Here is a 23,061-nt window from a genome sequence, read left to right on the forward strand (position 1 = left end):
GCACTTGTCTCCACCACACGGTCCACACCACGAGCATCTGCCTTTCCATAGCCTAGAAACAATGGAGCCGGGCTGACCATAGCCTACAACCTATGAAGCCCTGAGGCAGAATGAATCTTTCTTCCTTTTAAGGTGTTTATTTTAGGTACCTGGCACAGTGATAAAAAAAAAAAGTACTGCACATGGGGAAAAAATTACCTATAACATAATTTCACCAATTAGCCTCAGCAAAGTGGGCACTCATGGCTTTAAAATTACTAAATACACCAATAAATCATAAGGAGCGATTGGTAGAAATAACTAGAAACAGCCGCATTGCTCCACAGGTTTTAGAAGATGGAGTTGCCAGCTGCTGAATTTAAAGGAGCCATAGCTCTGTGCACTGAGAAAATGAAGATGGCATCTGGAAGATTCTGATAATGCGCCCAGCAACATAGACACCTCATGTTCATAAAGCTGCACACATACCCTGCTCAGAACAGTGGAACAACAGCCATTAATAACTCCCATTTCATGGTCATTTTCCATTCCAACATACTACAAAACAAACACAGCTATGAGATGATGGGCGCCGTTTGATGAAACTAGGGGAACCCCTATCTGTCATCTTGTGCATTTACCATCATATGTATCGACTGAGCACACATATGATTAAAACCAGCTGCATTGTGGAGAGGGACGTGTGCAGTGAGCGAAAGCATTTACAACCCAAGCCTGCCGATCATAAGAGAGACCCAGCCATGACAACCCCTTATTAAGCAAATTCCCCCTTGGCTTCATTAGTAATAGAAAATATGAATTACATGTATAAAAATAATAGTGTCCCCTTGATTCGCATAAAGGTAGAGTCTAACCACACCGAGCCCTGGTGGGATTAGCTTATAGTATCAACCGTTCGGAGCTGGGGAGATGGCTCGGCAGGTAGAAGGGCTGGTGGCATCCAGCCTGAGCCTGAGTTCAGATTTCCAGAACACATGTGGAAGACAGACACAGAGGCACACATCCGCAGTCCCAACACTCTTGGCTTTTCTACATTGCCTTGGTCAAATTGTTTTATCACCACAACAGAAAACTGATACATAAATGCCTTACCACTGACTTCCGCAAGCATGCCATGGGATACACATACCCCATGCACACACAAACACATACTCACATGTACACATATCATATATAGACAAATTTATGTAAAAAAAAAAAATAAATAAAGGAGTGATTTTGTTTTAATCTCCTGAACCCATGTAAAAAAAAAAAAAAAAAGAAAAGAAAAGAAAAGAGAAAGACAGGGCCTCAAAACCTCTGACCTACAGTCTGTCCTGCCTGCAAGGTGTGCTGGGCCCGGAGCCTAGCATATTCATCATCAGAGAGCAGAGAGACTTCATCCAGCAACTGATGGGAGCCAGAGCACTAGGCAGAGCTCAGGGAGTCCTGCGGAGGAGCGGGAGGGAGGATTGGAGGAGTCAGAAGGGTCAAGAACACCACAAGAACACGGTCCACAGGATCAACTGACTGGGATTCAAGTGGGATCAGGGATCAGGGAGCCTGTATGGGTCTGACCTAGGTCCTCTGCGTATAAGTTACCGTTGTGTAGCTTGGTGTTCTTGTATGACTCTTAACAGTGGGAACGGGGACTATCTCAGACTCTTTTGCCTGCCTTTGGGACCCTTTTCTTCCTACTGGGTCGCCTCATCCAGCCTTGATATGTGAATATGTGCCTGGTCTTATTATAGCATGTTATGCATATTTGTTGATGTCCCTAGGAAGCCTGCTCTTTTCTGAGGGGAGGTGGAGGTGAGGGTGGATCTGGGGGAAAGGAGAGGTGGGGAGTAAAGACTGAGGAGAGGGGAGGGAGGGGAAACTGCAGTTGGGTTGTGATATATGAGAGGAGAATAAAAATAAAAACAGGCGTGACTCCACATAGCTGCTGCCTCAGTTCTGTGAAGACAAGAAGGCCTCTGGGGTTTGCTGTCCACCAGCCTAACTCCAGGTTCAACAAGAGAGCCTGCCTCAAAGCAATAAGGAACAGAGTGACAACCACCATCCTTCTCCAGCCTCTGTGTGTGCACACATGTATATCCATACACACACAAACACCCACCACACACACACATAAACCACACACACACACACACACACACACACACAAATAGATAAATAAAAATAAATAGAACACTTGCATGCACTAAGTTCTTCTGTTCTCTGTAGGTGTAGATACTGGAGAAATACAAACACCAAAAAACTGTAAAAAGCAAAGAAAGGAAAAAAGAAAAACCAAATGCTCAGCAACAAGATACAGATACTTTACAGATTTTTCTCTAATTAATTCACTCAACACTGCCATAAGATGGAAATGAATAAATCTTACTTATAAGCATCAACATAACTGACTATATTAGACTCATAATGTTGAATAAAAAAGTGGTCATTTCTAGAAAGTAAATATGGGGTTACACTCAGAGAAAGCTGTAGACTGCTCAGTACTTGCAGGGCTTGAGGAGACATCAGGGTTCATCGGGTCACTTGTGAAATTACACACACGCACACATACATGCACACCCATTTAAAGTCAAATATAGCTAGGAATATGGCTCTCCATTGGTAGAGTGCTTGCCTAGTACCATGAAGCCCTAGGTTTGATCCCCAGCAGCACATAGAAACAGGGGTAGTGTTACATGCCTGTAATCTGAGAGTAAGGGAAGTCGAAGGAGGAAGATCAGAAGGTCAAGGTCATCTTTGGAACTAAATAAGGCCCTACATCAAAGACAAATCAAATGAGATAAGATAAAATAAATTCAACTGAATATTATTTCAGGTGTGATGGCTCAAGCCTTTAGTCCCAACACTCTAGAGGCAGAAGCTGGTGGATGGATCTTGGAGTTCGAGGCCAGCCTGATCTACAGAGTGAGTTCCAGGACAGCTAAGACTACCCAGAGAAATGCTGCCATAAATAAATAAATAAATAAATCTGATTATTATGACAAAATATTGAATATTAATAATGATTCTGAGTAAAAGAGACATTGGGAGGCACGAAAGACTGGAGGAGGCTGTTTCAGCAGCCAAGGTGAGAATGTGATGGCTTACCCTAGAGAAGCAACAGTGGAGAAGGAGAGATGTGGCCGCGTTTGGGACAGTGTTACAACTTGGATTTCCCAGGATGTAGACTCTGAGGGCTAGGTTGATAGTAAGGGTCAAGATCTTAATGTCTCCCAAAGGCTTGGTGACCAGCCTGTGTCACTCTGGGCAAATAGAACCTTTAAGGGGTAGGGCCCAGTGGAAGGAAGCTGTATTACTAGAGAGACAGGTGCCCTTGAATGGGAGGTTGGCAACCCAGCTCCTTCCTCTCGTCCTCTGCTTCCTAGCCACCCTGGCTAGGACCAGACTGCTCCTCCTCCATTCCAGCACACACTCAAAGCCAAGGCACAAAGACACTGTGGCCAGAAACCTCTGGAACCCTCAAATACATTCTCCTTTTAAGTCATCTTAAGCACATTATCCCAGCAAGAGATAGCTCGCTGACACGGGGGCAGGATGTTCGCTGTACAGGACTCTCAGGATCAACAACTCTGAAAAAGAAAGGATGGGAAAGATGTAAAATGGAGAGCTGGGCTGTGAGGCTGTCTCAGTGATGCTCGGCTGACCCCACAGGCAGCTCTACAGTCACATCTGCAGCTCTGGAGGGGTCAGGTCTACACGGAGAGCTGGGCTGTGAGGCTGTCTCAGTGATGCTCGGCTGACCCCACAGGCAGCTCTACAGTCACATCTGCAGCTCTGGAGGGGTCAGGTCTACACAGCCTAACATCAATCGGTTTCTGTATGTAGGAACAACTAGTAAGAGGCTGTGACCTTGGGCAAGGTGATGCTTTTCAGCTGAGGGAAATTTTCCAAGAGGACCAAAGGCTGTGAGATGCAGGCTCCCCTCCACCCGGCCCTAAAGAGGACCTCAAGTTTGGGGTCAGACTATGAACTTGATGTTGAGTTGAATGTAGACCATGAAGAAAGAGAATGACCAGATTTTTGCTCTGAAGGACAGTAGTCATGAGCTATGAAAGGAAGAAGAGGAGCGGGTTTGGTAGATGAAATCCCCAAACTTCTCTTTTATGATTCTTTTTTAAACTCAAGAAACTTACAAATTCTATTCATTATGCAATGCTAGGTAGCCAGCTGGGAAAGACAGGTAGGGTTCTGAGCTGGGACCACAGCTCAGTGGTAGGACACTTGTGTATTAGTTACTTTTCTCTTGAGGTGATAAAACACCATGGCCAACTTAGAGTAGCCAAGAGTTTATTTTGGCTTACCGTTCCACAGAGTTAGAGTCCATGGCGGCAGGGCCGGTGTGACAGCAAACAGCAAGCACGGCAACAAGAACAGAAAGACCTAGTCGTGGTGGCACACGCCTGTAATCCCAGTACTTGGGAGGCAGAGGCAGGCTGTGAGTTCGAGGCCAGCCTGGTCTACAGAGTGATTGAATATACAACTACATAAGGACCTTCCAACCAAACCCAGGAGACTCCGACTTTAGAAGTCAAACAGAGAACAGGGGTCAGAAAAGGAAGCCAAGAAGAACCCACAAAATGGGAATGCTGAAAGAAGAGATGTTAAAAGGCAGAGTGGCTGTCAAAGGCTCATGTCCTATAAGCCCAGCACTTGCAATACCAAGACAGGAGGATTGCCATAAACTTGAAGCCACCCAAGGCTACATAGTGAGAGAGTGAGCACCAGGCCAGGCCAGCCTAGAGTCCAAACTGAGATCTTGTGTTAAAAAAAAAAAAATCCCTGAAAACAAGACAAAGGCAGAGAAGAGACCATAGGGATAAGATCTCTCTTCATGAAGTAGTTGAAATAAAAAGAAAAGCAGTGAACTGGGGGAAAGTGATGGAGATTAAGAGTGGAGAGATTGTTTTTCAGCAGTGAAGGGCACCTGCAGAGGACTTGCCCACACTCGCGTGAGTCAGTTCACAACCCCAAGGCTACATTCAGGGCATCTGACAATGCTCTTCTGGCCCCATGGCCACATGTATGCGTGAGATACACATACACACACTCAAGTGCATGCACCTTACATAGATAAATAGTTTCTAAATTTTTTAATTTATTTTTATTTTACATGCATGCATGTCTGGTACCCCTGGAGGCCAAAAGAGGGCATCAGATCCCCCTGGAACTAGAGTTACAGACAGTTGGGGGCCCTCATGTAGGTACTGGAAATCAAACCCAGTCATCTGCATAAAGATGGAGCAGAGATTGGGGCAATGGCTAAGCAATGACTGGCCCAACCGGAGACCACCCCACAGGAGACAGCCAACCCCTGACAGTATTAATGATACTCTGCTATGTTTGCCAAAGCGGGCCTAACTTAGCTGTCCTCTGAGAGGCTCCACCCAGCAGTGGATTGAAACTGATGCTGAGACCCACAGCCAAACATCAGGAGGGACTCGGGAGTCTTGTGGAAGAGTGGGGGGATGGATAGAAGGTCCCGGAGGGGACAAGAATTCCTCAAGAAGACCAACAGAGTCAACTAACCTAGGCCCACAGAGACTTACAGAGACTGAAGCACCAACCAAAGACCATGCACGGACTGGACCTGGGCCCATGATACATATGTAATTGATGAGCAACTTGGTCTTCATGTGGAGCCCTAGGAAGTGGAGTGGAGGTTGTACCCGACATGGACTCTGTGGCCTGCTTTTGGACCACTTTCCCCTAGTTGGGCTGCCTTGTCTGGTCTCAGTAGAAGAGGGTGTGTGTGCTTAGTCCTAATGCAACTTAAGGTGCCGGGGTGGGTTTGTAATGGCGAGGCTCCCCTTCTCTGACAAGGGGAAGAGGAAAAGAGGGAAGAGGCTGGGAGAAGAGGAAGGAGGAGGCTGCGATCAGGATGAACAATGAATAAATGAATACATTCAGTAATTTTTTTAAAAAATGACATACTTCTCAGACTCTCTGCCTAATAAAGCTTGAGAGGCCTTCTAAACCATTAAAATGCATGCATTCTGCAATAAATGAAATTGTCCTTATGATACCAAAAAATGATAACGTCATTTAGTCACTTTCCTTAACTACAGCTTTGAAAGCAGTTGTATGTTTTAAAATTTGATTGTACTGCCATCTAGTGATGTATTTCAATAAAAATTCTTGGTTTTGGTTTGGCTTTAATCTGTTTAGTTTCAACTTAACTCCAGGCTGGCCTTAAGTTCACAATAATCCTACTGCCTCAGGCTCCCAAATTCTAGTGTTTTGAAGTGAATAACCACAGCTAGCCATTAAGTGAAAAATTCAACACACTACACCTAGGTTTCCCTTAAGAGCAGCAAAATGTTGCATTTTAAGTGTCAGGTTCACCTTATGGAAGTCAATATTCAGGTCTTTCAAAGGAGTAACACTAGAACGGTCATAAACCTGGCTACACAGTCCTTGAGTGTGTGCCCAAAGGACTCTGAATCCAACTACAGAGGCAAATGTGTGTCCATGTGCACTGCTGCGCTATTTACAACAGCTTAGAAATGCAAACAGTCTGGATGTTCATTAACAGATAGACAGATAAGGACAATGTGGTAAATACACACAGTGGAATTTTTCACCCATAAAGAAAAATGAAGTCATGACATTTACAGAAAAAAAAGAATGGGGTTTATATTAAGGAGAGTATTACAGATTTTAAAAATACAAATACTGAAGCCTTTCCTGTATGTAGACCCTAGGTTTTAGTTTCATGTGTGTGTTTATACACATGCACAGACACAATGGGTTGTATAGTCATGAAACTAGTGGGAAAGGGTGCACCCAGAAAGGGAAAAAAGAAAGAGGGGCCAAGCACGGCAGTGTGTTCAGGCAGGTACCTGGGAGTCTGAGGCTAGCCTGGCCTTTATAGCAAGATCTAGGCTAGCCAGAGTTTTTGAGACTCTGTCTAAAACAAAACAAAACAAAACAGGAATGAGGGTAATAAAATACATGTGACATGAAAGCAGAGGGGGGCTACCAAGGGGGAAAACAGCAACCCGAGGGCCAATGGACGCTAAGTCTCATAAAATGCTGTAATGAAACTCATTACTTTGCTCATTGAAAAAACTTTAAGAACGTGAAAAGAGACGCTGGAGAGGTGGCTCCATGGTTAGAGCACAGGCTGCTCTTGTAGAATGTGCTGGTTTGGTTTTGTCAACTGGACACAGTCTAGACATAACTGGGAAGAGAGGTCTCAACTGAGCAAATGCCTCTGTCGGGCTGGCCTGCAGGCAAGTCTGTGGAGCGCTTCCTTTCCTATCCTTTCCTTTTCAGGGATTTGAAGTGGTTTTATTTATCTAGCATCATTTCTTCAAGTGTGAAATCATTTTGTAAGTTGCTCATATTCCTCAGTAGCAAAGACGCTATTATGGGCACTGTAAATATCAGCTCCTGGATCTTTTTTTTTTTTTTTTTATTAGACTTTTTTTATTTTTTACATATACATTTATATTATTACACATATATACAATGAACTACCTAGATTAATGATTGATGTGGGAGGGTCCAGCCCATTGAGGGTGGTACTGCCCCAGATAGTCCTAGACACTATAAGAACGACTGAGCAAGCCAGTAAGCAGCACTCCTCTGTGGCCTCCGTTTCAGTTCCGGCCTCCAGGTTCCTGCCTTAAGTTCCTGTCCTGACCTCCCCTCAGATGGACTGTAAGCTGTAAACTGAAATAAACCATTTTCTCTCCAAGTTACTTTAGGTTGTGATATTTTCTCATCGCAATAGAAAGCAAACTAGGACACAGAGGACCCGGGTTCGGTTCCCAGCACCCACATCAGGCAGATCACAACCTATTGTTTTTAAATTACCTGTATTATTAGTATTATCAGTATGCCCAGCTAGCAATCAATTAAGACACTTGTTATATTTTAAAATAACCTTAGTTAACCTGGGGCGGGGCAGGACAGACATTAATCCTCTAAACTATTTCCCATAGTGGTGCAGGTATGGAATACCCACCCCAATCCCATATCATCTGTTTCTAATAACTTCTATCAGCTACCTCCCATCCATAATCCCAAATACTTGCTAATGTACTTCATCTGGGCTGAATCTTTCATCCACGCTGGCCGCGTGTTTCTCCTCCATCTAACCCATAGTGGCCTTCCTCTCCTCCTCAGGTCTCTCTCCTTCCTCCTCAGGTGATGGTCATTCTTCTTCTACCCAGGATTCCTCTCTCTCTCTCTCTCTCTCTCTCTCTCTCTCTCTCTCTCTCTCTCTCTCTCTCCCAAGCCCCACCTATCTCCTTTGCCCTGCCCAGGTAGGTCACAGAGACAGCAAACAGTAATTAGCATCAAAATACTTGGACCATCCCCCCAAAACAACCACCTACTGTGTGTAAGTAACTCCAGCTCTAAGTGGATTGCTCTCCTCCTTGGCCACTTACAACTCTCATTATTTTCACTTGTTTATACCCATACACAGACACACACACACACACACACACAGATATAACTTAGACTAGTAGAAATAAAACTTTAAAATGTGACAATAATGATGGTGTTGCAGATTATACTTGCAAATATAGACAACTACGCCCCCATATGCTTTATAGACGAAGAAACTTTTAATATAAGTACAGGGGGAAAAACAGAATCCCCATCAACCACAGAAACTACTGGGCTTTTCACCTTTTCCTTAAATATTCATGTTTTTACTGTAACTGTCACACGTAAGTTTATTTCTCTAACATAAACTCAAGTCCAAGTTGGCGAATGTAACGCTCACTCTATCTGGAAAGGCAGAATTGTGGAAAACCTAGATACAAAGCAGTTATCATGATGCTCAGAATTTATTCAAGCTCAGAATCTGTGATCTGTGTGCCCGCGAGCCAGTTACATAACATCTCCATGCCTCAGTTTCCTAACCTGCTAATTGGATTGAACTAGTCCAACCTACCACATGGGGTTATGTAAGAGGCACTATTGTTACCATAAAGACTAGCACAAGACAGGCATTACATAGAAATACAAGGTGTCATTACCCTGGTGCATCACACTGAGACTACTTGACAATGTCTGAGGACGCTGGGGAAGTTTTGTGCCCCTCTCACTGACAGAGAGACCTCTGAGGTACCATGTCTCCAGATGCTGTGATTACATATGACTCAACAACTACACTTCAAGACGTAAGTCCTAAATAACAAAACTCAAATAAACATATGCATACCAATATTCATAGCAGTGTGTACTTTTAATATTTTTCATTAAGTCTTTGACAGTTGCACATGTATTTTGATCATATTCACCCCTTCGTCCGTCTCCTCTCAGATCTGCCCCCGACACTAGACCCACCCATCTTTGTGTCCTCATTTTTTTTTTTTTTTTTTTTTTTTTTACACCCACTGAGTCCACTTCAATTATGTCTCTGTGCTCTTCGGTCTCTGACCATGCACTGGACGGAGCCTGTTAGACCTGCCGGGGGCACAGCAGTAGCTATTAGTTACCAGTAGCTTGGCTAGGGGGCGTGGAGCTTTGTGCCGTTTCCCGCCTCTGTGGGGTTTTGTCTGGCTTTAGATTGCACGGGTCTTGTTCATAACCATGCAAGCACAACCACTCTGAGTTCGTCTGTGCCCTGTTGTGCCCAGAAAACAGTCTCCTTACAGTCATCTACCATCTCTGGCTCTTGTAGTTCTTGGGCCCCTTCCTCAGAAGAATTCCTGAGGCTTGGGGGAAGGGAGGGCTGTGAAAAGATGTCCCATTTAGGGTTGGGGACCTCACAGTCTCTTATTCTTTGCATCATGACCAGTTGGGGTCTCTGGGATAATCATCATCTACTGCAAAAGGAGGCTTCTCTGATGAGGTCTGAGAGATGAATTAACCTATGGGTACAACCCAAAATAGGAACAAGAAACAAGCCTTGGGTCCCTCCTACTTGAAGACAGGGTCTAGAGAGCAGGTCAGCAGTATATTTTTAATATAATATTTTTATTTGTTGAGAATTTCATATATGCATACAATAAGGTTGTACCAGTATTATTTATATAGCTAAAAGGTGGAAACAACCCAAAGGCCCATGGATAAAGGAATGTATACTCAAACTAAGAGCTATGCACCTAAGGGGCTGTTAGTCAGTCTTTAAAAAGAATGAAAAGCTGATAGTTATCACAACATAGATGAAGCTTAGAAACATTGAGCTAAGTGAAATAAATAATTTTGCTTTGTTCCACTTATATGAGGTGACTGGACTTGTCAAGAAGTTCCAGGTGACAGAACATGGAAGAGATTACCAGAAGCCTGAAGGAGGAAACGGGGAGTCAATGTTTGATGGGTAATTTTGCTTCAAGACAATGAAAGAATTCTGGATATGGATGCAGTCCTGATTAAGCAGAAATGTGGATTATGTACTTAATGCTACTGGACTGTAAAGTGGGGAGGTTAAAATGTCAACACTTATTTTACCACAATCATACAGGGACTGGAAGAGAGACAGAGAAGGAGAGCCCTGGCTACATATAGTATGTAGTACAGATGCATGTAGTAGGTGGTCAGGTCCCTCAAAGGGGCAGGAATAGTAGCCAGGATACAGTAGGACTTCAAAGAAGGCCCACAGCCTTCTAAGCACACACACACACATACACACACAACACACACACACGTACATGCACATGCACACACAGACACCCTCATTCCGGCACGTTTTTTCTATTACCTCCTGACTGAGGAAGAGGAAGCAACTCTCTGGAATCCTGGAAAACTGTCGACCCTTACATAGCACCTGCGCTCTGAGTGTAACCTAAGCCCTTTTCTCTGTGGCTGGGCTGGTTAGTCCAGGTTAGTCTGGAATTTATCATGTAGCCTAGGCTATCCTTGCCCACGTCAATCTTCCTGCTTCAGCCTCCTCAACGTAAAAGGAGGAAAAAGAAAAAGGAAAGGCAAGGACATGGCATGACTACTCCTAGGTATGGTGGAGGAGAAGGTTTGTTGTAGATAAAAGGAAGAATGTAGCTGGGCGTGGTGGCGCACGCCTTTAATCCCAGCACTCAGAAGGCAGAGGCAGGCAGATCGCTGTGAGTTCGAGGCCAGCCTGGTCTACAAAGTGAGTCTAGGACAGCCAAGACTACACAGAGAAACCCTGTCTCAAAAAACCAAAAAAGAAAAAAGAAAGAGTGTAGGTAGAGGCAGACACATCTGGGAAAGTTCAAAGTGGACATAACCAGGCTGAGGTGGTCCATGGGGAGGGAATGAAAGATGTGCAAACAGCCAGGAGGCCAACCGTACAAAAGAGGCAGGTAACCAAAGTATCTGGATTATAAAGGGAAGAGCCTCTGGGGGAAGTGCATCCTGGCTCCTGAGCTGTAGAATTCAGGGTAGTGGCCAGGGTATGCCAGCCACACCCTGTAACAGGTAGGGACTGAGGGATGCTGGGAGAACCTGGAGGCCAGGTCCACTTTGATATGTTAAGCAGACATCCCAACCCTTTGTCCCAGGCTTGATACTTAACAGCTTACAGGTGTGAGCCACAATGCCTAACTACAATTAAATGTTTAAAGGGAGAGAGATCTCAGAAAAGCACAGGGGATCATACTTGTGTTTGTGTTCCGAGGACGAACAGACACGGGCACTCTCAGTGCCTAGTGACTAATACTATGACACAGCTTAAATAACCACTGGACCAAAACCAAACCAGATCCAAAAACAGCTGTGGCTCCAACCTCCAGCAAAGGGCTGAAAACAAGACAGTTTGGCAGGTACAGAACTAAAAGCCCCTTCTTACATGCACTGTATTCCCAGTAAACAGTCTTATACGTAATAGGAAACATGAAGAACCACAACTAAAATTTCCCTTTCCCAGACTGCCAGAAAATAGCCTGAAGCAGGAAAAAGAAAGAAAGAAAACTACCCCAGCTAAAGAGAGAGAGAGGAAGGGGGAGAGAAAGAGAGAGAGAGAGAGAGAGAGAGAGAGAGAGAGAGAGAGAGAGAGAGAGAGAGAGAGAGAGAGATTTTTCTTTAAGTATTTTTTTAAGAATTTGTTTATTAATTTTATGTATGAGTGCTCTATCTGCATGTACACCTGCAGGCCAGAAGAGGGCATCAGATCCCAGTATAGATGGTTATGAGCCACCATGTGGTTTCTGGGAATTGGACTCAGGACCTCTGGTAGAGCAGACAGTGCTCTTAACCACTCAGCCATCTCTCCAGTCTGAGGCATACATTTTGTTTTGTTTTGTTTTGTTTTTTGTTTTTGTTTTTTTGTTTTTTGTTTTTTGAAACAGAGCTTCTCTGTGCAGCCCTGGCTGTCCTGGACTCACTTTGTAGACCAGGCTGACCTCAAACTCACAGCGATCCTCTTGCCTCTGCCTCCTGAGTACTGGGATTAAAAGCATGTGCCACCACGCCCAGCTGAAAACATACATTTTAAAGTGTATAATCCAGAGTACTGTCCACCTATTCCCCAGATAAAATATTTATTGCTTTTGGGACCTCAAAACTATGTTGCTTAAAAATGCAAGTTTGGTGATTTGGAGGGCAGTGGAGAAATAATTGGAGAGGTTGAGATTCAAGTGGGGCAAATGATGAGAGACTGGGGTAGAAGAAGGGGGAGGGGTGGGGGGCAAATGATGAGAGGGTGGGGTAGAAGAAGGGGGGATGGGTGAGGGGACAAATGATGAGAGGATGGGGTAGAAGAAGGGGGAGGGATGGGGCAAATGATGAGAGGGTGGGGTAGAAGAAGGGGGAGGGATGGGGCAAATGATGAGAGGGTGGGGTAGAAGAAGGGGGAGGGATGGGGGCAAATGATGAGAAGGTGGGGTAGAAGAAGGGGGAATGGGTGGGGGGCAAATGATGAGAGGGTGGGGTAGAAGAAGGGGAGGGGTGGGGGCAAATGATGAGAGGGTTGGGTAAAAGAAGGAGGGATGGGTGGGGGGCAAATGATGAGAGGGTGGGGTAGAAGAAGGGGTGGGGGTGGGGGGAGGAACAACTAACACTTAGGATGTTTGAAAAAACTGAATGCAAGCTTAATATTTTATAAACTTGGTATTGTTTTCATATGAAAGAATTAGTTGGAGCACTCCTACACAGGGACTAGTGCTCCTCTCAGAAGCCAAGTAAATAGCCCTGTGTCAGGTATAAAATACCTACCATCCCTCAGGTTGTTGGTCATGGGTGTCTTGAAATCCCCTCCCAAAATGATACAGGCTATTGCCACTACTCTTGGTTGCCCGCCACAACTTGGTGGTAAGACCCTATTGCTGAAGATGCCACCCACTTTGATCATAGAACACAGAGAAATTAAGTTGGTAGTGACTGGGAAGTTTCCTCCTGCTGACTAGTTTTTCATAGTACTGGAAGGCGCTATGTTGGCTTCTGGGAGGAAAAAGTAATCGAGTCATCCAGCTGTAGATCCTGTGAGTCACAATAATGACCATCGTGGCAAGATATGTCCATACAAGTAATAATGGTACAAATATTATGGGTGTAACCAACTGCTTTCTGCTTGGATTTAAGGCCTGCTCAAGGGGAGGAAACACATGCCTTATACTATAAACTTGGCAAAGAACCATGGTTGGGGAGCTCACAGGTCCAGAGGTGAACCTGCTACTATTATTGTGCTAAATAAACATTGTTTCAGATTGCTCTCAGAGTTCATTGCTCTCTGACTATAGGTTAGTACAGCGGTCAGTCTTCATCAGGTAAGTTTCTTCATCCTGTGGATGATGGCTAACACCAAAACTTACAGCTGATCAAAGTACAGAGAATAAATGTTACTGGAGTACTCAGGTGCAAATGGGATAGGTGTTCCCCCAACCAAACCAAGGCTCAGTGGCCATTGTGGGATGGAAGGACTGTAACAGCCAGCGGTCAGCAAGGAGCAGAGCAAAAGCATCTCTGGACATGCCATGGCAGAACCATTGTGCACATGAACTCTCGGCAGCTGTGGTTGCCTGCATAAGATCTGCAGGCAGTCAAGGCAGTCAGCGGTCCAAAATGAAGGAGGGAGGGGTTTACAGGCTCCCACGCTGACTGAGGAGCTACTGAGAACTGATGACACCTGGGAGAGGGAAAGTCAGCTTTCCTGGAGGGTGCAGCTCCTAGTAGATCGACCATGATCCAGGGATGCCTCCCACCCAAGATCAGAAAGGAATTTCTAGAAGGCTGAAATGTCTCAGGAGATAGTCTCAAAAACTAACAAATAAGAATGCATGGAATTAAAAGGCATGGGTACAGAAAAAAAAATGACCATGGTTAAGAGACAAACTGTACATCACAAAGCTTCATAACCAAGATAATATACATATTATGCATCTTGAACAATTTATTTTAAACCTATATAAAAAGGTTTTGCTTTATATTTTTTAAAAACTATAAAATGGAAGAGAGAATCTTTGCCAACTGTACATCTGACAGAGGATTAGCATATAAAATTTATAAAGGGAGCTGGAGAGATGGCTCAAAGGTTAAGAGCACTGTTTGTTCTTCCAACGGTCCTGAGTTCAATTCCCAGCAACCACATGGTGGCTTATAACCCTCTACAATATCGGGTGCCCTCTTGTGGTGTGCAGGCACACATTTGGGCAGAATACTGTATAAATAATAAATAAATCTTTTTTTTTAAAAAAATAAATAATAAAATAAAATTTCTAAAGAACTCCAAAAATCAAACACCAAAAGAACCATGCAATCAACAGATGAGCAAATGAATGAACACACCATTCTCAAAAGAAGACAAAAAGCTAGTAACTCTGACAGCTCTGAGCTCACCTAATAGAAGGAAAAAACTAGGGCCCACAAATATGTCTTCCATACTCCCACTGCAGCACCACCTCAACAAACATACACACAATAAACAAATAAATGCAATATTTTTAGATTTGTTAATATTTGTGTATGTGCATCATTTGCGTATGTGCATGTGTCTGCCTGTGTGTATGTATTTGTGTGCACATGTCTGTGTATGTGCATGTGTGTGCTTGTGTGAGTTTGTGTGCATGTGCATGAGTATGTGTATATCTGTGTGTGTGTGCTGGTGTGAGTTTGTGTGCATGTGCGTGAGTGTGTATATCTGTGTGTGTGTGCTGGTGTGAGTTTGTATGCATGTGCGTGAGTGTGTGTATATCTGTGTGTGTGTGTGTGTGTGTGTGTGTGTACTTGTGTGAGTTTGTGTGTACTACTTGGGTGCAGGTGCCCTTGGAAGCAGGGTCAACTGATGTGGGTGCTGGGGACTAACCCCTGTTTCTCTGCAAGAACAGTAAGCACTCTTAACTTCTGAGCCATCTTTCTAGCCTCTGTCATAAATTTATTTTAAAATGTGGTAAGGAAAGGAGGACATGAGGGTAATGGGAGTGGAGAGAAAGGTAATACAGCACATATCTTCCACCGTATTTGAAATCTAGAGTTAAACATATGTGTGTGCACATGTGTATATACACACATATAGGACATGAAAGCTGAAGGACCACTATCTGAGAGGAAAAGCACCAGTGAGAAAGAGAAAGAATGAACTCAAGTAGGTCAGGAGGTAAATATGAGCAAGGAACAATGGCATATGTGTGTAAATGTCATTATTATGAGACCTGTTATTGTCCATGCTAACTAAAAAGAGTTAAGACAGTACATGAATATGTAAATGCTATAACATTTTATGTGAAGATATAAAGAAGTTAAATATTAGATAATACAGCAGGCCAGGCTGTTATGGTTATTTTTGGACCTGGCTTTGTGGATTTAAGAATAATCGCTTGGGGCTGGGGAGATGGCTCAGAGGGTAAGAGCACTGGCTGCTCTTCCAGGGGTCCTAAGTTCAATTCCCAGCAACCACAGGGTGGCTCACAACCATCTATAATGTCACCTGGCGCCCTCTTCTGGCGTGCAAATGGGCATGCAGGTAGAGCACTGTACACATAGTAAATAAATCTTTTTTTTTTTTTTGGAAAGGTATGCCCCAAATAATTGTGCAAACCAATGAAACACTTCCCTACCTTTTAGCTAACATCTATTCCTTACCAAGGAGAGGTATGTGGGGTGATCCTTAGTGTAGTGAGAACATTCCGTCCCTAACTTACAATGTATGCCTTTATATGGTGGTCATACATGTAGGGAAGACTGAGCTGCAATGTGGCATGTGCTAGGAGATACTGAGAATGTGGTTTGGGAGGTGTAGTGTTGTGGTCGTGTTGGTTTGTTTTGGTTAGCTTTGTGGTCCTGAGGGTTAAACCCAGGGACTGAAGCACAAGAATTGTTTGATCTGGACAGCACAGCTATATTTTACCCAAAAAAAAACAAAAAACAAAAAACAAAAACAAAGCAGCCTGGGGTGTAGCTCTGAGTCTGCTCTCCTCGGGAAAAGAGACCAGTGGTCCAAGAGGAGAAAAGGTGACTGAGACGGGAGGACCCAGCCTGTGTGGCATATGGAGGAAATGAGACAACAGATAAACTGGCTTGCCTTGGGGGGCATAACCAACATTGTGTTTCTTAGCTCACCTCACCCTCACAATGCTGTGAAGTGGTACCCATCATCCCTGCCCCAAGAAGGAGTTAGCCTGATACTGTGTAGGAAAGACTAGGGCTCAGAGTACTCAAATAACTTGACCAAGGGAACAACCTTGAACCCAAGCATCAACTTCCACCCGTTGATCAATGATACCCTGTCAAGTTGTACAGCATTTTCCCGACACCCTGCCAAGTCCCAAGCCACGTGAGCATAAATCTCCTAGAAAAGATAAACTCCACTAGTACTGTTATGCCCAAATTGTGAGAGACGCCCCCCCCAATAGGCCACCCAAGAGCCAAGTCCAAATGCAATCACAAGGAAGTCTTTATTACAAGCTCCAGCTCAGACCACACCTCCTATGCACTGACACAGCAAGCAGATGCAGGGAAGTAGCCCCAAGTCTCAATTGAGAGGGGGTTTTATAGGTTTTAGACAAAGAAATGGGTTTCACAGTATGTGATTGCACAAAAAAGTGCAAGCAGGGAGTTACAAGCCTTGGTATTTCATGGTTGGGTAACAGATGTAGGGGCAAATTGATCTGTAGAAAAGATTGGTTGAAGCAGTCATGCCAGATCTCAAATGGCTAAGAATGTATTGGGGGGGGCATTGTTAGGAACTTTGGCCTGGCTTCTCCTAATTGGCTGTTGCTGTGTGCCAGACCATCTGCTGGTCAACTTGACCAGCAGAGAGTATATTTGGACTCTTGGGTGCTTTCTCAAGGTGAGCTGATTGTCTTGCTAGGGGGATTTTTTTCTGTTTAGAATACTCCAAGAAGTCATCAGGACAAACATGGAAACCCATCTCAGTTCCTGAGCACCTTACAAAGTCCCCTTACAGTCTACCAATGTAGACTGAGAAAACCCAGAGGGTAAACATGACCTATGTCTTTCCTCAGAGTTTCCCCTGACATTAGCGCTAAGCTTAAGTGTTTGGAGAGAAGACCCCTAACTCCACAAGCAGAAGTCTTGCCACTGGCCTTTGAGGCGTACCATAGAACAGATGATGAAAAATCCCCATAAACAAAAACTACCAAATGCTGGCTAAGGCTGTCCAGCCAGCTTCAGAGGCTGCCCAGGCTCCCTTGCCTCCTAAGGGCCAAGGACCACTGGGGTCCCTGCTTCAGATGTGGTCAGGAGGGTCACTGGTCTTGGCCTGCCCTAATCCCAGCAGGCCAGCCCAGCCATATCCAAAGTGCCATCAAGAGGGACATTGGACTGTTGACTGGCACAAAGGGATATCAGACCCAGACTGCCCTCCATCTGACCTTGTAGGCTTGCCATAGATGACTGAAGGGGCCAGGATCCCTTGACCTGACCATTGTCACCTCTAACAGGGAGCCCTGGGTAGTCATTGCAGTACCAGGGCAACCCATCTTTTTCCTCCTGGACACTGGAGCCACTTACTCTGTCCTGACAGAGTTTTAGGGGACCCACCTCTCCTCACTTCCCTATTGTCAGGGTAGGGGGGCAGCCTTACCAACCTCGCCAACCCCACCACTCAGTTCTATTTTTAGGGGTGTTCCTCTCACTCTTTCCTGGTGGTGCCAACCTGTCCATCCCATCCTCATTTGGGGAAGGGATCTTCTAGCCAAAGTGGGAGCTTCTATTTCCTTTGCTTGCTCGCCCCCCACCCAATTCACCTGACCCCAAGCTCACCAGCAGCCCCCCCCCCTCCTCTTAGCCACCCAACCTACTGGTTCCAACACATCATTTCCTTTGCCAACCTCCCAGGAGGACCCTCCAAGGCTGGGATACCCAAAGCCCCCCTCTGTCGCTAAACACTATTCCCCCATTGTCATCCAGTTACAGGACCCTACTTGGTACATCACCCAAGCCCAGGACCCGCTCTCCCTCCAGAGACGGGGGGGGGGGGGTCTTAAGCTTATCACTTCTGACCTTCCAAGAAAAAACTACTTCATTCCACATCTTGCCCCATTAATACTCCTCTGCTTGCAGTTAAAAAGCCCAATGGGGTGTGCCTCCTGCTCTGCAGTGCCCCCCCACCCTGCTGTGCCTAACACCCTCCTTTCCACTGTCCCCTCGGGGACCTCTCATTTCTCCGTCCTGGGCCTCAATGACACCTTTTTCTCTAACCCCCTCAACACCCAGTCACAAAACATTTTTGCCTTTACAAGGACTGGCCCTGACACCCCACTTCCCTACCCACCTCACCTAGACAGTCCTACCACAGGGGTCCAGGAAAGCCCACACCTATCTGGCCAGGCCCTGGCCTCTGATCTACATTGTCTCTCCCCAAATCTCTGTACAATATGTAGATGGCCTCCTCTGCGGTCTATTTCCACAAATTAACCAAACTGACAGCTCTGCTCCTCTGACTTTCTTGTCCAGCCGTGGCTATGGTGCCTCATGGTCTAAGGCCCGACTGTCGACCCCCTCAGGTCGTAGCTTGGCTACAAAACACCTAATCCAGTGCCTCGCTGTCCCCTCTGCCAAACAAATTTTATCATTTTTAGGAACAACTGGCTTCCTGGATCCCCTCCTTTTCCTCCCTTGTCTGCCCCAATTGAAGCATCTCTTGACCTATATGAACACCTTCTTGTTGGCTAGTCACACTGTGTGTGGCATGGGGGGAATGAGAGGGGCGGAGGGGGACGGGGCGGGGCCCGGGGGCGGGAGGGGGGCTTCCCTGCCAGCCTCCCTCTGTTTACTTTGCATACTTTGTAAACTTTGTACACTTTTCAGGAAAGTGTCCTGCTGAGGAGCTCCAGCAGCCAGGCCAGGCTGCTTCAAGTTTTGCCTCTGGACTCCCTGTACATCTTTCCCTGGGTGCCCCCTCTGCAGCTCTTCGGCGCGCACACACACACACACACACACACACACACACACACACACACAGAGTCCCTGAACGGGGCGCTCGGGTCTTCAGGCTGTGTTGCTGGCCGCTCCATACCTGCAAATAGCAACACCTCAGGACTCCAGAGTGGCGAAGGCTAAACCTCCACAGCCCTGGGACCTGGAGAAACTGAGAAGCTGAAGCCACAGAGAACGCAGCAGTGTGGCTGCTGCAGAGTGCTGCGGGAGGGAGGCGTGTCCAACTGGAGCTAGCCAGTAAGCTCCAGCAATGTGTAAACTAGCCATTCCTCCAAGGTAGGGAGCTTTATGAGGTCCAGCACTGGCAGCCAGGAACCAGGACCAGGAATCTGACCCCTTTAGTATAAGTTCATAGTTTAGTTAAGGAAAGTTGTTTTGTTTAGCTTAGAGTTCAAATCCCTGTAAACCCATTGAGGCATGAGTCAATAGCTCCCCCCCCCCCCACACACACACACACCTCTCTGTCAAACCCACAGTTCCCGCCTCTAACTGTCACAATGGCCATCTCCAGCCCCTCGGTGGGACCCCTCCCAGATTTATGCTAATTTTAGGTTAAAAGTCTGAACAAAAACCCACCAATCCCTAAGCTTCCTCCAAACTCAGGACTTGAAATCCCATCAATCTACACTCTGGAAATCTCTGCCCTAGAAAGCTCCACCCCCTAAGAAACTCTATACAAAGGCTGTGTCTGCTCAGTTCTCTGCTGTCTTCTCCTGGGAGCAGAGGCAGCCACTCCTGGATTTGTCCCTCCAATAAATCTCTCTGGTGTGACTCATCAGAAGAAGCCAAGGAGCTCAGAGAAGAAGCAGCGAAGGAGTGGAGCTGAGGCTCCTAAGCTCGTCAGCAGAGACGTGTGGTTCCTGGGCACCCGTGTCACAGGATGTCTTTCCCTCTGGGACACTGTCCCACCGCAGAGCAGGGATACCTTCCCAGGCTTATTAGAGTTGTGGGTTTCCTGGACATCTCCCCACCCAGGCAGGAAGGCCACACCACTTCTCACACCCACTATCAAGGCCTCTCAGAAGTTCCAACAGTCCCTCCTTTGGGCTCTGCCCTACACCTCCCAGAACTAGCCCATCTCTTCTCTGTTTACCTCTATGTAACAGAAAAAAAAAAAAAAGGATATGTCCTTGGGTCCCTAGGCCACCAACTGGGACCTTCCTTTTCATCCATCAAAACGAACTTCTTTTTGCATACCTACCAAAAATTTAGACTTTGCCACCTAAGATGGGCACACTGTGAACCCACTTCAGCAGCTGCCGAGTTTTTCATTCTAGGATCCAGAAACCTAACTTTTGGATCACCTACCACTAACGCGCCCCCACCTCTTAACGTATAAAGGCTTACAAACTCTCCCCCCCTCCAGAGCTCTTCCTCTCCTAGTAGAAGATGCTACACTTACTTCCCAGTCACGCCCACTCTCAACATCCCAAACCTCACTCTTGCACTGAAACTTTGGAGGAACCACTGCCCAACCCCTCACACATACAGGAGGGCACGTTGCCACAGGCCATCTACACCTGGCACAGAGAGGGCAACTCCTTCTTACACAAGGGGGCCCCCACAAAGCAGGCTATGCCACAGTGTCAGATACCAAGGTGATAAGGGCCAGGTCTTCCCTGCCCACACCACTCATCAACAGGCTGAACTGATAGCTCCTACCCGTGCCTTCCAATTGGCACAGGGACAATCCCTAAACATGTAAAGACCCCACATAAGCCTCTCACACCCTCCTGTCCCAGGCTGCCATCTGGACAGAGTGTAGACTGCTTACAACAAAAGGATCAAGAGCCAACTCAGATCAAGCCATGGCCATGCTAAAGGCCTCCCATCTCCCCCGTGGATACAGGAAGGGTCCACTGTTGGCCCCCACCAGAGCAACAATTCCATTATCTCTAAGGGAAATAACCAAGCTAACAAGGTGGCTAGAGCCGCAGCCCTTGGCGGCCGAGAGCCGTCTCATCCACCACAGGACATCCTTGCATTACAACCCACATGCCCACTGTCACCCCCTAACACTCGACCAGTTCTGCCCTGTCTGTACCAGCTCTTTCATCCTCATAGGAAGGCCTTGTCTCGCTGCATTAAGGCCCGCATGTAGCCCACCCATAGGAATTTCTCTTTAATGGCTATCTCTGCCTCTTGTAAAATTTATCAAAAATCTCACCCCAACTCCAGATATTGCAGCCCCCCTCCTCTTTTCCTACCCACCAGGCCAGGGGCTCTCTCCCTGGAACCAATTGGCAACTTGACTTTACCCACCTGTCCAGAGTCAATGCATTAGGTACCTCCTAGTCAGGGTAGGTGGAGATATCTCTCACCACCAGCAAAAGGTTCAGAGAGTTTCCACTTCCTCCAAGACATCATTTCTCACTTTGGAACCCCTTCCTCCCTCCAGGAGGACAATGGCCCTGAATTCACCTCCCAGATTTTCCAAACCCTATCCAAAGCCCTCAACATCCCTTGGTATTCCATTTTCCATATTCCATACCATCCCCAGTCCTCAGGAGAGATAGAATGAACTAACCATTCCTTTAAAAACATCTTTGTCAGAGCTGGAGAGATGGCTCAGAGGTTAAGAGCATTGGTTATTCTTCCAAAGGTCCTGAGTTCAGTTCCCAGCATCCACATGGTGGCTCATAACCATCTATAATGAGATCTGGTGCCCTCTTCTGGTGTGTATGTGTGCATACAGTCAGAACACTATATACATAATAAGTAAAAAACATCCTTGTCAGGGCTGGAGAGATGGCTCAGCAGTTAAGAAGCACTGACTGCTCTTCCAAAAGACCTGGATTCAATTCCCGGCACCCACATGGCTGCTCACAACTGTCTGTAACACCAAGATCTGACGCTCTCATACAGACATACATGCAGGCAGAACACTAATGCACATAAAACTCAAAAAATAAAAAATAACAATAAGCTAGGTGTGGTGGCGCACGCCTTTAATTCCAGCACTCAGGAGGCAGAGGCAGATGGATCTCTATGAGTTCCAGGCCAGCCTGGTCTTACAAAGGGAGTCCAGGACAGCCAAGGCTACATAGAGAAACCCTGTCTCAAAAAACCAAAAAGAAAAAAAAATCACTACTATGGGGTAAAGTTCCTGCAGCCAGTGACCCTTCTCGGGCTATGGGCTGTCCCCAAGTAAGCTCTTTCCTTCTTGCCAGTTTGAGCTCACATACAGGAAATCAGGTCTGACCCATGGTCTCTCACTCAAACCCTCACCTCTCCCTCATCGGCTTCTTACCCCCTTACTCTGTCATCTCCACTCTCTCCTATGGAGCGTTACTGATCACACCTATCCCTGCCATATGCCAACTCCTATCCATCTCTGGTCAACACTGGGGATCAGGTTCTTCTCCCCCCACCACCTCTGCACCAATGTCCTTCATCCCTCCCCCCTAAAAGGCAGAGCCCCTTTGAGGTAATTCTTGTAACCCCCACAGCCACTAAGCTTGAAGGCCTCCTCACTGGAGTCACCTATCCTATCCCAAGCCCTTCAATTCTCTGCCTCAAGGTAATGTCCCCGCCTACATACCAACCCCAAGAGGACCCTTTTCCCTTAAGTTCCCGAGGACACCAAAACCAACCACCTTGTCTCTGGTTCCAGAAGAGTGAGGCTTTGCTCAACTATACTGGGTTGGACACAGATGCTCCCTCCTTTCCACTTCTGTCCAGGGCAACTCTTAGATATGGAAATTCAACCTTCAAGAAACACCCCCCCACACACACACACACACACACACTTCTAGCAAACAGTCCTTCCAAATGGGGCTGGGCAATTGTTCCACA

Source organism: Acomys russatus, chromosome 10 (assembly GCF_903995435.1).
Source record: "Acomys russatus chromosome 10, mAcoRus1.1, whole genome shotgun sequence".
NCBI lineage: Eukaryota > Metazoa > Chordata > Mammalia > Rodentia > Muridae > Acomys > Acomys russatus.